This window comes from Elephas maximus, chromosome 11 (genome assembly GCF_024166365.1).
Source record: "Elephas maximus indicus isolate mEleMax1 chromosome 11, mEleMax1 primary haplotype, whole genome shotgun sequence".
Taxonomy (NCBI): Eukaryota; Metazoa; Chordata; class Mammalia; order Proboscidea; family Elephantidae; genus Elephas; species Elephas maximus.
This window is the reverse complement of record NC_064829.1, coordinates 60,413,280-60,426,104: the sequence shown is the minus strand read 5'-3', so window position 1 is coordinate 60,426,104 and position 12,825 is coordinate 60,413,280.

The window sequence follows — 12,825 nt, the reverse complement described above, 5'->3', positions numbered from 1 at the left end:
GACCACACTGAGCCTCCAGCAATTCATTGATTACAGCTTAAGTGTTTCTACCAGTACTGTCTCCAGTGGTGGGCTTTGGTTCCTGATAATCTGTAGTTCTCTGCGTCAGCCTCTTTATCCAGTCTTCAGGGCAGTGGCTTATACTGTGAACTCAATTCTGATAGATCTACATGGGGTTTTTGATTTTCAGCTTATTCAGCTTTTTTTTTTTTTTCCTTTTGAGGACAAGAGTGACAACTTCCAAACTCTTTACAAGTCAAACAGGAAACTCGAAGTCTTTTTCTACCATTTTTATGTTACCTTTGGAATTGGTAGATGGTTGATTACAGTACACCTTTAACTATTTTCCAAAAATTTTGACAGAGTTGATTCTTATAGCTTTTGCACATTTTTTTTTCAGTGTTTCTATGAAGAATTGGGTTCTTGGAGCTACTTATTCTGCCATTTTCACTGATACAACCCTAGAAGTCCCGTGTATCATTTTGATCATCCTTTTACTTTTGACCAGTTGGTTCCCTACATTTTATGTTTGTCTTTTAAGCACATGAGAGTTGGGTTTATTTTTTAAATACAGTTTGATGGTATTCTTTTAAATTGAGTAGTCTATTTGCGTTTAATAAAATTGCTTACATATTTGGGTTTAAACCTATCATGTTAATTTTTTTATTTGTCGTATCTGCTTCTTGTTCCTCTTTCCTCTCTTTTGTATTCTTTAAGATTAATAAGTATTTTTGTTATTCTAGTTTTTCCCTTCATTTTCTTGTTAGTCACACATTTTTTAATTGTTCACTTAGTTGTCACATGAGAAGTTATAACATAAATCCTTGACATATTAAAAAAAAAACAGTGCCCTCGATTCAATTCCAACTCATAGTGACCCTATAAGATGGAGTAGAGCTGCCCCATGACATATTAGAATCTAATAATTTATAAGAACCACTAATTAGATTAATTTAATTATACATAGGATACATTGTCTGGGTTGCCACTAAATAGACAACCAAACACTTTAACTCCATTTACTAACCCCCAGGCTGGAATTTTTGTTGTACTGTATTTTATTTCTACATATATTCTAAACTTTATAAGAATTATTATTACAGTTTTACACACATAATTACCCTTATCAGTGCTCTTCATTTCATCTTATAATGTGGGATCATTTTCTTTTACCTGGAGAACTACTTTCAGCATTATTTTTAACGTAAGTTTGCTGGCCACAAATTCAATTTGGCTAAAAATATCTTGCCATCAAGTCAACTCTGACTCATGGAGACCTTATGTATAACAGAATGAAATGTTGCCAGATCTGTACCATCCTCATGATCTGTGATATGTTTGATCCCATTGTTTTTTTTTTATTGTTGTAGCTATTCTGTCATTCTACTGTATATTAATATGAAAATCTGGATAATTTTCTAGGGTCCCTCATTTATGGTGGGTTATGAACTCCAATTTTTTGTCTCTCAAGCTCCATGAGAATGCTAAAACAGCCACACTATTTTTGAGCATTTTGCTCAATGGCTTCTTAGCCTCATGCCCTTCTAGGATAAGTGTGTTCTACAACCCACAAAATAATGGATATGTACTTAGATGTGGAAACCCTGGTGGCACAGTGGTTAATAGTTATGGCTGCTAACCAAAAGGTCAGTAGTTTGAATCTACCAGGCACTCCTTGGAAACTCTATGGGGCAGTTCTACTCTGTCCAATAGGGTCGATATGAGTTGGAATCAACTCGACAGCAGTGGGTGGTGGGTGATGTACTTAAGTGTAATCTTAAAAGATATATGAGATTTATATAAGGGAGTTGGATTAAAATGAAGAGGGTATTCTAAATGGTGGTGGGTAACATGAGCTATGGATTCAGACACCAGAATGTATGTGGAGGATTCATGGATAGCAACTATGCAGCATGATTATAATGCAGTATTTGACCTGAGGAACACTAGCAACAAAATCCTAAAATGATGAATTGGCACCACTCTGTGTAAGGCTTTGGGATCCAGAGTGGCATATTTGGATGCTATTTGGGAGACAATGGAAAACCACAGGAGATTTATGATAGGTAGATTAGATTGCGGAAGCAGTATTTTTAAAAGATTATTCTGATAACCTAAAAAAGATTGCATGCATTGAACAGGCGATTTTTTTTTTTTTAAGGAAGGAATATTAGTCATAATATTCTAGATGGGTAAAGGAAGCCAAAGGAAAATAGTCTAGGAAATGTTACATTAACCAGGGCTAGGTAATATTTAAGTGTAATAAAGAAGCCACAGAATACACACAAAAAACAGTAACTTAATTCATGCATACAGTTGAGGATCATAATTATTTCTTAAATCACAAATATTTTCTTCGTGCTCCCCTAGGACAAAATCTATCACAAAGTCTTAGCCTAAGGTAAAGGACCTCAGCAGTGTAGTTCTACTTCGCCCATACTCTCTGGCATTGTACAAAGACAGGAATTTAAGCATGTGCTGTGAAGAGGGTGCTGATGATTGTATTTGTACCTTCATTTTCTAGGAAAGATAACCAACCCTTGATAAAACTCAGATATTTCCTACAAATCAATTTCTACCAAACAATACTAAGAAGATACTCCAAACGTTTAAAAATAATCTTTTCTAAACGTATCCAAGTCCAGAGTGCTGTGACATATATTTCAACACTAAGGCCTGGGGGCATCTGCCCAGAGAGGGGATGCATGCTAATTGCACATGTTAACAATTCCGTGTTTATGAGCTGTCAGCAGGATGGAAGCAGGCATGTCACAGAGTCTGTGTGAACAGTATGGGGACCTAAAGAGCTCTGCCAATCACAGCATGGTACTGCTGACAATCATACGGTGACTTGCAATCAAAGTGTCTGGTTAGGAATCCTTGTGAGGAGAGAGCTGTTTTAATATGAAAATGTAGGCCCACCCTTTTCCCAATCCTCACTCTCCTCCCTCCTCTCAGGCACCCAAATCAATAAACATTCCATCTTAAAATACAGAAGCATAGAAGCTGGCTCTAGTATTAATTTCAGTGATATTATTTGGCTATAAAAAACTCATTGCCATCGATTCGACTCATATATTTAAAGTTATATCTGAACTATCTAGTGATGTTTACCTCCTTCTGGGATCAACAAATGGTGTGTTGTTTACTCTTTGTAGTTATTCCAACAGCCACACATATGGCCAGCTATATCTTCCAGTTCTATCTTCTTTGGTGAAGGCTTCTCTTTTAGCTGGTTATACCCTTTTCCTTCTACTACCTAGAAATACTGGAAAGGGTTGCTATGGTTGTTCAACAGCTGTTGTACCCACCCCAGTGAGGTCCAAGTGGAGGGATTAGTACTCATATTTTGAGATGTCAGTATGGTGCTTTGGGATGCAAGCAGCCCCGTTATGTCCATTCAAGCTATCACTACTAATTGTTCAATTAATTTGCAATCATGGATGGATAAGAAATAATGGGTTTGCCTTGTTTGTTTGTCAAAAGGCCCCCTTAAGTACAATTACATTGCAATATCTGTGCAAAGGCAGGCTACACTCATCCTCAGGTAACTGTCATTGAAGAAAGGCTGCCATATGTTAATGATTATTTCTATCACTGAGAGACAAACATCCCTGCAAGACTTCTCTAAGGCACTTTTATGTATCAAACGATAGGTCCTGTCTCATCACAAGAACTGGATAGCTCCAAGTGCTACATCATCATTTTCAGCTCATTTGAGGCATTAGCATTTTGTCATTATCATTTGTTTCCCTGTTACCACCTTCTCCAGGGTAACAGATGTGCCGTGTCCTCAGGGTGCCCCCCACCCACAGACTTCAGAGCCTGTCTCCAAGACTGAGCCATGGATTACTTGAATGAAGGTACAGATTACAGCTGCACCTTCACAAAAATATCTGGAGGTGGGGTGAAAAGGGAAGTGACCAAAGAGGCTCTTCGATGATGTGTTCTCATCTCCTAAGCTCTGGGTCTGCAGCAGTGGCTGAGATGTTGGTAAGAGGCTTTTGATTCACTACATCTTCAGCAGGGACCCACTCATAGCCTGATCACAATGGATGCAGAATGTCATACGAAACTTATGCTAACAGTGTATTAGGTTCTCTGTGTATCAGCTGATAGCACAGTGAGCCATTTACAATGGCTAAAGCAAACATGCTTTATCACTAATAACAACGATAATATTAGTGATAATACTATCCACGTTTGGATAAAGCACTTGAACGGTCTAAAGTATTTTCACACATTGATGTCATTTGGTTCTCTTGGCAACACCTGATGGTTAGTTTGGCTTTGTTCATGATTGCATATATTTGTACCAAGCTCTCACTCTGGGTCTGACACTCTCCTAGGCACTCTGTGTATAAAATAAACCTGTTCAGTAGACTTGAAGCCTAATAACTCTTCTACTACACCAAGCTGCAGAAAAGATTAAAGACCCCCCCAATCAACCATCTCTTGGCTGTGGTAACTTGGAAATGAATTGGCCATCTGTTCAAGGCACTGCACTAGGATATTGCGTCTCCCCCTTTATCTTGACCAATATTTTCCAAACTTGGCTATGCAACCAAATCAGTAGGTGAGCTTGTTAAAAGGTATAAAATTTCAGACACATTTCATATACGCTAAATAAGAATATCTGGGGTATCCCAGGTGACAGACAGGAGAGGCATTGAGCTATGGATCGATGTTACAGAATCCCTGATAACTAAATTTCCACCATAAAATTCCTGCCCTGTGTTGCATTTGCAGCTATTTTTTTTTTTTTACTCAAAGGTTTGATAATGTGAAAATGGATAGTTATATTCATTATAATCATAATCACAATCATTTGCATGTATATATAGATTTATATTCAATGCATTTGTCCTGGGACCAGATGACAAGGCACTGGCAAAATGAACTAATTAACTTCTTTCAGTCCTTTTGGACTCCTCCCCAGTTGTACAAACACAGCTTTTGCAAGCAGGAACAAACACCAGTGAGTTACACCAAAAGCTTGTGTGGTGTTAATCTGCTCAGAAATTGTGCCAGCCTCTTCGCATCTTAATTAACCTGCTTCAGTTCTCTGGGAATATTCCTCACGAGAAATGTAAAGAAGCAGAAATTGCACAAGCACAGTCTCTTCAATTATTAGTTTTATTTGGCATCACTGGTGAGTAGTACTGCGTGAAGGCCAATCCAGCTCCTCCATGTGACTTGCCCGTCCACTCAGTCCCCCAACTGTTTGCCTCTGTATTCTGTAGCAAAGCTATGGGCACCACCTACCATAGCCCCCAAGATACAATGCTTTATAGTGTTAATGATTGCTTCCTACGTTTGGAGCATATTCTTTTTATAAGATTCTGGGCTTCTAGAAAACAAGGACCCACCTACAATTCTTTTAAATCTTCTCAGTATATAACATAGTGTTGTACACACGGACAATCTAATGCTTATCAAATGAACAAATTTATATTATTTCACTGCTTACACTACTGCTCATTTCATAAAAACCAAACTTTTCTTTGCCAATGATGTACATTGCCCAGAATGCCTCATTTGGAATGTACTTTCTCAGTCAAGGAATTTCTGATTATGAAACAAGAGTATAACTGCTCAAAAATTTTGCTACCTGATATTCAAGATATTGAAGTGTAACATTGCACTTGTCTGTCAGTTTGTCGTACTGTGGGGGTTTTTGTGTTGCTGTGATGCTGGAAGCTATGCCACCAGTATTCAGATACCAGCAGGGTTACCCATGGAGGACAGGTTTCAGCTGAGCTTCCAGACTAAGGCAGACTAGGAAGAAGGACCCGGCAGTCTACTTCTGAAAAGCATTAGCCAGTGAAAACATTATGAATAGCAGTGGAACATTGTCTGATATAATGCTGGAAGATGAGCCCCCCAGGTTGGAAGGCACTCAAAAGATGACTGGGAAAGAGCTGCCTCCTCAAATTAGAGCCGATCTTAATGACATGGATGGAGTAAAGCTTTTGGGACCTTCATTTACTGATGTGGCATGACTCAATGTGAGAAGAAACAGCTGCAAACATCCATTAATAATCAGAACCTGGAATGTACAAAGTAAGAATCTAGGAAAATTGGAAATCATCAAAAATGAAATGGAACACATAAGCATCAATATCCTGGGCATTAGTGAGCTGAAATGGACTGGTATTGGCCATTTGGATTCGGACAGTCATATAGCCTACTATGCTGGGAATGACACCTTGAAGAGGAATGGTGTTGCATTCATCGTCAAAAACAACGTTTCAAGATCTATCCAGTGACAGGATAATATCTATATGCCTACAAGGAAGACCAGTTAATACCACTATTATTCAAATTTACACACCAATCACTAGGGCCAAAGATGAGAAATAGAAGATTTTTATCAGCTGCTGCAGCCTGAAATTGATCGAACATCAATCAAGTTGCATTGATAATTACTGGCGATCGGAATGTGAAAGTTGGAAACAAAGAAGAAGGATCAGTAGTTGGAAAATATGGCCTTGGTGTTAGAAACAATGCCAGAGATCGAATGATAGAATTTTGCAAGACCAATGACTTCTTCTTTCACCAACATAAACGTTGACTATACACATGGACCTCGCCAGATGGAACACACGGAAATCAAATTGACTACATCTGTGGAAAGAGATGATGGAAAAGCTCAATATCATCAGTCAGAACAAGACCAGGGGCCCACTGTGGAACAGACCATCAATTGCTCATATGCAAGTTCAAGCTGAAACTGAAGAAAATCAGAGCAAGTCCATGAGAGCCAAAATATGACCTTGAGTATATCCCACCTGAATTTAGAGACCATCTCAAGAATAGATTTGACACATTGAACACTAGTGACCGAAGACCAGACGAGTTGTGGAATGACATCAAGGACATCATCCATGAAGAAAGCAAGAGGTCACTGAAAAGACAGGAAAGAAAGAAAAGACCAAGATAGATGTCAGAGGAGACTCTGAAACTTGCTCTTGAGCGTCGAGCAGCTAAAGCAAAAGGAAGAATTGATGAAGTAAAAGAATTGAACAGAAGATTTCAAAGGGTGGCTCAAGAAGACAAAGTAAAGTATTACAATGACATGTGCAAAGAGCTGGAGATGGAAAACCAAAAGGGAAGAACACGCTCAGCGTTTCTCAAGGTGAAAGAACTGAAGAAAAAATTCAAGCCTCAAGTTGCAATAGTGAAGGATTCTATGGGGAAAATATTAAATGATGCAGGAAGCATCAAAAGAAGATGGAAGGAATACACAGAGTCATTATACCAAAAAGAATTAGTCGATATTCAACCATTTCAAGAGTTGGCATATGATCAGGAACCAATGGTACTGAAGGAAGAAGTCCAAGCTGCTCTGAAGGCATTGGCAAAAAACAAGGCTCCAGGAATTGATGGAATATCAATTGAGATGTTTCAACAAACAGATGCAGTGCTGGACGTGCTCACTCATCCATGCCAAGAAATATGGAAGACAGCTTCCTGGCCAACTGACTGGAAGAGATCCATATTTATGCCTATTTCCAAGAAAGGTGATCCAACCGAATGTGGAAATTATAGAACAGTATCATTAATATCACATGCAAGCAAAATTTTGCTGAAAATCATGCAAAAATGGCTGCAGCAGTATATCGACAGGGAACTGCCAGAAATTCAGGCTGGTTTCAGAAGAGGACGTGGAACCAGGGATGTGGTTGCTGATGTCAGATCCTGGCTGAAAGCAGAGAATACCAGAAGGATGTTTACCTGTATTTTATTGACTATACAAAGGCGTTTGACTGTGTGAATCATAACAAACTATGGATAACACTGCGAAGAACGGGAACTCCAGAACACTTAATTGTGCTCATGGGGAACCTTTACATAGATCAAGAGGCAGTCGTTTGGACAGAACAAGGGGATACTGATTGGTTTCAAGTCAGGAAAGGTGTGCATCAGAGTTGTATTCTTTCACCATACCTATTTAATCTGTATGCTGAACAAATAATACGAGAAGCTGCACTATATGAAGAAGAATGAGGCATCAGGTTGGAGGAAGACTCATTAACAACCTGTGTTATGCAGATGACACAACCTTGCTTGCTGAAAGTGAAGAGGACTTGAAGTACTTACTAATAAAGATCAAAGACCACAGCCTTCAGTACGGATTATATCTCAACATAAAGAAAACAAAAATCCTCACAGCTGGACCAAGGAGCAACATCATGATAAACGGAGAAAAGATTGAAGTTGTCAAGGATTTCGTTTTACTTGGATTCACAATCAACAGCCATGGAAGCAGCAGTCGAGAAATCAAAAGATGCATTGCATTGGGCAAATCTGCTGCAAAGGACCTCTTCAAAGTGTTGAAGAGCAAAGATGTCATCCTGAAGACTAAGGTGTGCCTGACCCAAGCCGTGGTATTTTCAATCACATCATATGCATGTGAAAGCTGGACAATGAATAAGGAAGACTGAAGAAGAGGTGACGCCTTTGAATTGTGGTGTTGGTGAAGAATATTGAATATACCATGGACTGCCAAAAAAACAAACAAATCTGTCTTGGAGGAAGTGCGGGCAGAATGCTCCTTAGAGGAAAGGATGGCGAGACTGCGTCTTACATACTTTGGACATGTTGCCAGGAGGGATGAGTCCCTGGAGAAGGACATCATGCTTGGCAGAGTACAGGGTCAGCGGAAAAGAGGAAGACCCTCAACGAGGTGGATTGACACAGTGGCTGCAACAATGAGCTCAAGCATAACAACAATTGTAAGGATGGCACAAGACCGGGCAGTGTTTTGTTCTGTTGTGCATAGGGTCGCTATGAGTCAGAACCGACTCGATGGCACCTAATAACAACATTGCATATTATGTATTCCTCAGCCTATATCTAAATATAACTCTAGCTCTAATCTCTCTTACCTAAAAAAAAAAAAAAAAAAATCTATTATGTCCTATATTGATATGATAATTTAAATTCAACTAACAGAAAGTTTATCTGTTTAAAGCAGTAATCCTCAAAGTATGGTAGCATCAGCATCACCTGAGAACTTGTTAAAAATGCAAATTATCCAGTCCCACCCCAGGCCTTCTGAATTAGACACTCTGGGGATGGCACCACAATCCATGGTTCAAGAAGTCCTCCAGGTGATTCTGATGCATCTAATGTTTGAAAACTACCGCCCCCAGGTAATAACCTTTATATCTTTATACTGCACACTATTTTAAACATTTTGAGGTCAATTCCATTTTTAAACTATCATATTGGTTAACACCAAGTAGCAATTTCTATTTGGCCTGATCTTTTACTATCTAATTAATCTGGTCATCTTAGCTATAAAACTGAATGGATCATCTGATTCCTGAGACTGGATCAGACACTAAATCTGCCAAGGGCCAATATGACTGAGCACAGAGCCTTCATTCATTAATAATTCAAATCATGGAACAAGGAATTAAACTGAAAATAAAATTCTTCAATCTGAAACAATGTGTAAGGCGGATTTTAAACAATGTACCTAATGAAAAACATGCGATTCACCAATATTCACAAACATTCTCTTGCTTAAGGGCCCCAGAGCATTCAGAGTTTATCCTTGATTCATTCATTCACTCTAAACTCACATATATTCTCATTTGTTTTTTTCAGACACAATGGAAGGTCTGACGATAATATCCTACCTCTTAAACATTTTATAAATTTCACATGCAAAGGAGTATTTTCCTCTTCAACCCTTCAAACTAGATCCCTTGGAAGTCTGCACCCCCATTCCCACCTTGCCACCAGTGCTTACGTTCCAGCAGTAGGTGATCTTATTTAGAAGTTCTACACTGCCCCAAACACTTTTGTTTAAGCAATTCATCAATGGACCAATTCTTACTTTTAAGGGGACAATTAAATTTTTTTTTTAAGAAACACCCACTTAGTTATAACTGTCTAATTATGGTACATAGGGTTAATGATCAAAGCTGAGTGATAGCACTTGGGCAACACAGCTTTTCTTAATCTAAATGTAACTGGTCCTAAGTTTTAAAAGATGGCTCTGGAGGTCATTATGACATCATTGGGTCCATACAGCTTCTGTTAAAGGTGACTCTTGGATTTTTAAGTTTCGGTACATTGGTTACAATACACATGTACTCATTCTTTTAACAAATCTTTGTTGAGTCTCTACACTTAACCTGACACTGTAATAGATGCTAGCTACAAGAACAATTGAGACAGACATAGTATCTGTCCTGGTAGAGCTTATATTATTTTTTTTAACACCTTTATCATTTCAAGTTCAGGCAGCGTGAGACTGCTGACATATTTTAGTGATTAATGGTGAAATTGTAATGGTGCAATTGTAGTTGTCCCTCTTTAAGTAAAAAAACGGTTATATCTCAGTCTCCTTTGTATTCAATCATTATATACAGGTAGATTCAAGCAGGCTGGACATCATTCTCAACCTGGACATCAAGGTAGTAGGGTCTATGCAAACTTAGGTATCATGCTAACTAGTATCATGTAGAGCTTCTTAAGCTGAAACATAATCAAAGGAGACTGGTACAAATAACAGCCAATATCAGCCATTTACTTTAGCTATTTTAATGAATTTACAGCACTAGGAGATGTGTGTATCATGATCCTGTTTTACAGGTGTGGAAGCTGAGACACAGAGAGGTGGGACAACTTGCCAAGGTCATGTAACTAGATGAGTTGGATCCAGTCTTCTAAACCAGGCAGTCTGGCTCCAGAGTCAGCATACTTAACTACTAACCAAGCTACTCTCAATTTACTTAATGAAATGATAATATGAACATAAATAAAACATTCATAACTAAAATAGTCTGTGTTACTGTAGCTGCAATTAAACTAGGCAAAAGCCCTCCTCACTCAGGAAACTGGTGTAGCTGTTGACAGTCCACTGGCCCAAAAGGTCCAGCTATGTCTTTGATTATATTGTCATTGCTCTACTGAATCATTCCTCTTCAACTGCTTTGACCTATAAAAAACTATAAAGGCTCCCAAAACTTGTCTTTTTGTTTTCCTAGTGAACTAGCTGTCATCCCTTTAACCCACTGTCTCTGAATCTATTTTTTTTTAGCTCTTTTTTCTTTAAAGAAAACTTTTTTTTAACTGTATTTTAGCTGAAAGTTCACAGCTCAAGTTAATTTCTCATACAAAAATTTATACACATACTGTTATGTGACACTAGTTGCAAACCTTACAATGTGACAGCACACTCCCCCTTTCCACCCCAGGTTTTTTGTGTCCATCCAACTATCTCCTATCCCTTCCTGCCTTCTCATTCTGCCTCTGTACAGGAGCTGCCCATTTGGTCTTGTGTATCTGCCTGAACTAAGAAGTACACTCTTCACGAGTATTGTTTTATGTTTTATAGACCAGTCTAAACTTTGCCTGAAAAGTAGGCTTCGGGAATGGTTTTAGTTCTGGGTTAACAGAGCGTACGGGGGCCATGGCTTCAGAGGTTCCTACAGTCTCAGTCAGACCATTAAGTCTGGTCTTTTTATGTGCAATTTGAGTTTTGCTCCACGCTTTTCATCTGCTCCATCAGGGACTCTTTGTTGTGTTCCCTGACAGGACAGTCACTGGTGATAGCCAGTTACCATCTAGTTCTTCTGGTCTCAGGCTGATGGAGTCTCTAGTTTTTGTGGCTCTTTTATCTCTTGGGCTAATATTTTCCTTGTGCCTTTGGTGTTCTTCATTCTCCTTTGTTCCAAGTGGATTGGGATCAATTGATGCATCTCAGATGGCTGCTCACAAGCTTTTAAGACCCCCGATGCCTTTTTGGTGTTCTTCATTCTCCTCTGTTCCAAGTGGATTGGGATCAATTGATGCATCTCAGATGGCTGCTCACAAGCTTTTAAGACCCCCGATGCCACTCACCAAAGTAGGATGCAGAACATTTTCTTAATAAACTTTGTTATTCCAATTGACCTAGATGTCCCCCAAAACCATGGTCCCCAGTCTTTCTATTGTTTTTTGGCTAGAGTCTTCCATTTGCTTTGCTTTGCTTTGCTTTCTGCTATGGTACTGGACACTTCATATGTTATCTATTCTAGACTCTGACTTTTCCTCTCCTTCTATCATTTCAATCCAGTGTGGAAGGAGCTAATTGGGGTTTCCTTTCAGGAAACTCCATCCTTTTGAAAGAAAAGGCTTGCTCCCTGGGAGTGTTAGGAATAAGATCATCTACCTAAGAAATAAATTCTCCATGTATATTGTCTCTGGTCCCTGGGAACAGGAAAAATGGGTTTCTCTACCACAAATTATCTAAATCCCTAATCAAGAACAAACAGAGATAGCATAATCACTTCAACCTTGTCTAATCCATTAATATTCATGAATCCAATATAATGCAATATTTTTACCATATATTATGTGCACAATTGTACAATATTACCATGGGAACTATCTTCTAGGGATCTTCATGGCTTGCTCCCTCATTTCCATCAGCTTTCTGTTCAAATGTTACTTATTCAGAGAAGCCATTCCTAAGTAAGATAAAACACACCCATTTTCACCCACTGTCTAGATCCCTGTCCCTGTTTTATTTTTTTTCATAGCATATTTCACCATTTGAATGGTTTCGCTTGTTTATTTATTTATTATGTGTCTTCAGCTCCTTGAGGAGAAGGATTTTGCCTATTTCATTTAGTGCTATATCTTCATTGTCTAGAAAAATGCCTGGAACATAGTAATGGGTCAACAGGTTTTTTAAATTAAGATACTGTCCTTATCTTCAAGGTTAAAGTCTCAGCAAAAATAACTTTGAAAACAAGTATGTCAGAGTGTGTCTAAACATCCATTTGCTGAGAACATAAAAGGCAGAAATATGAAATAAATTCC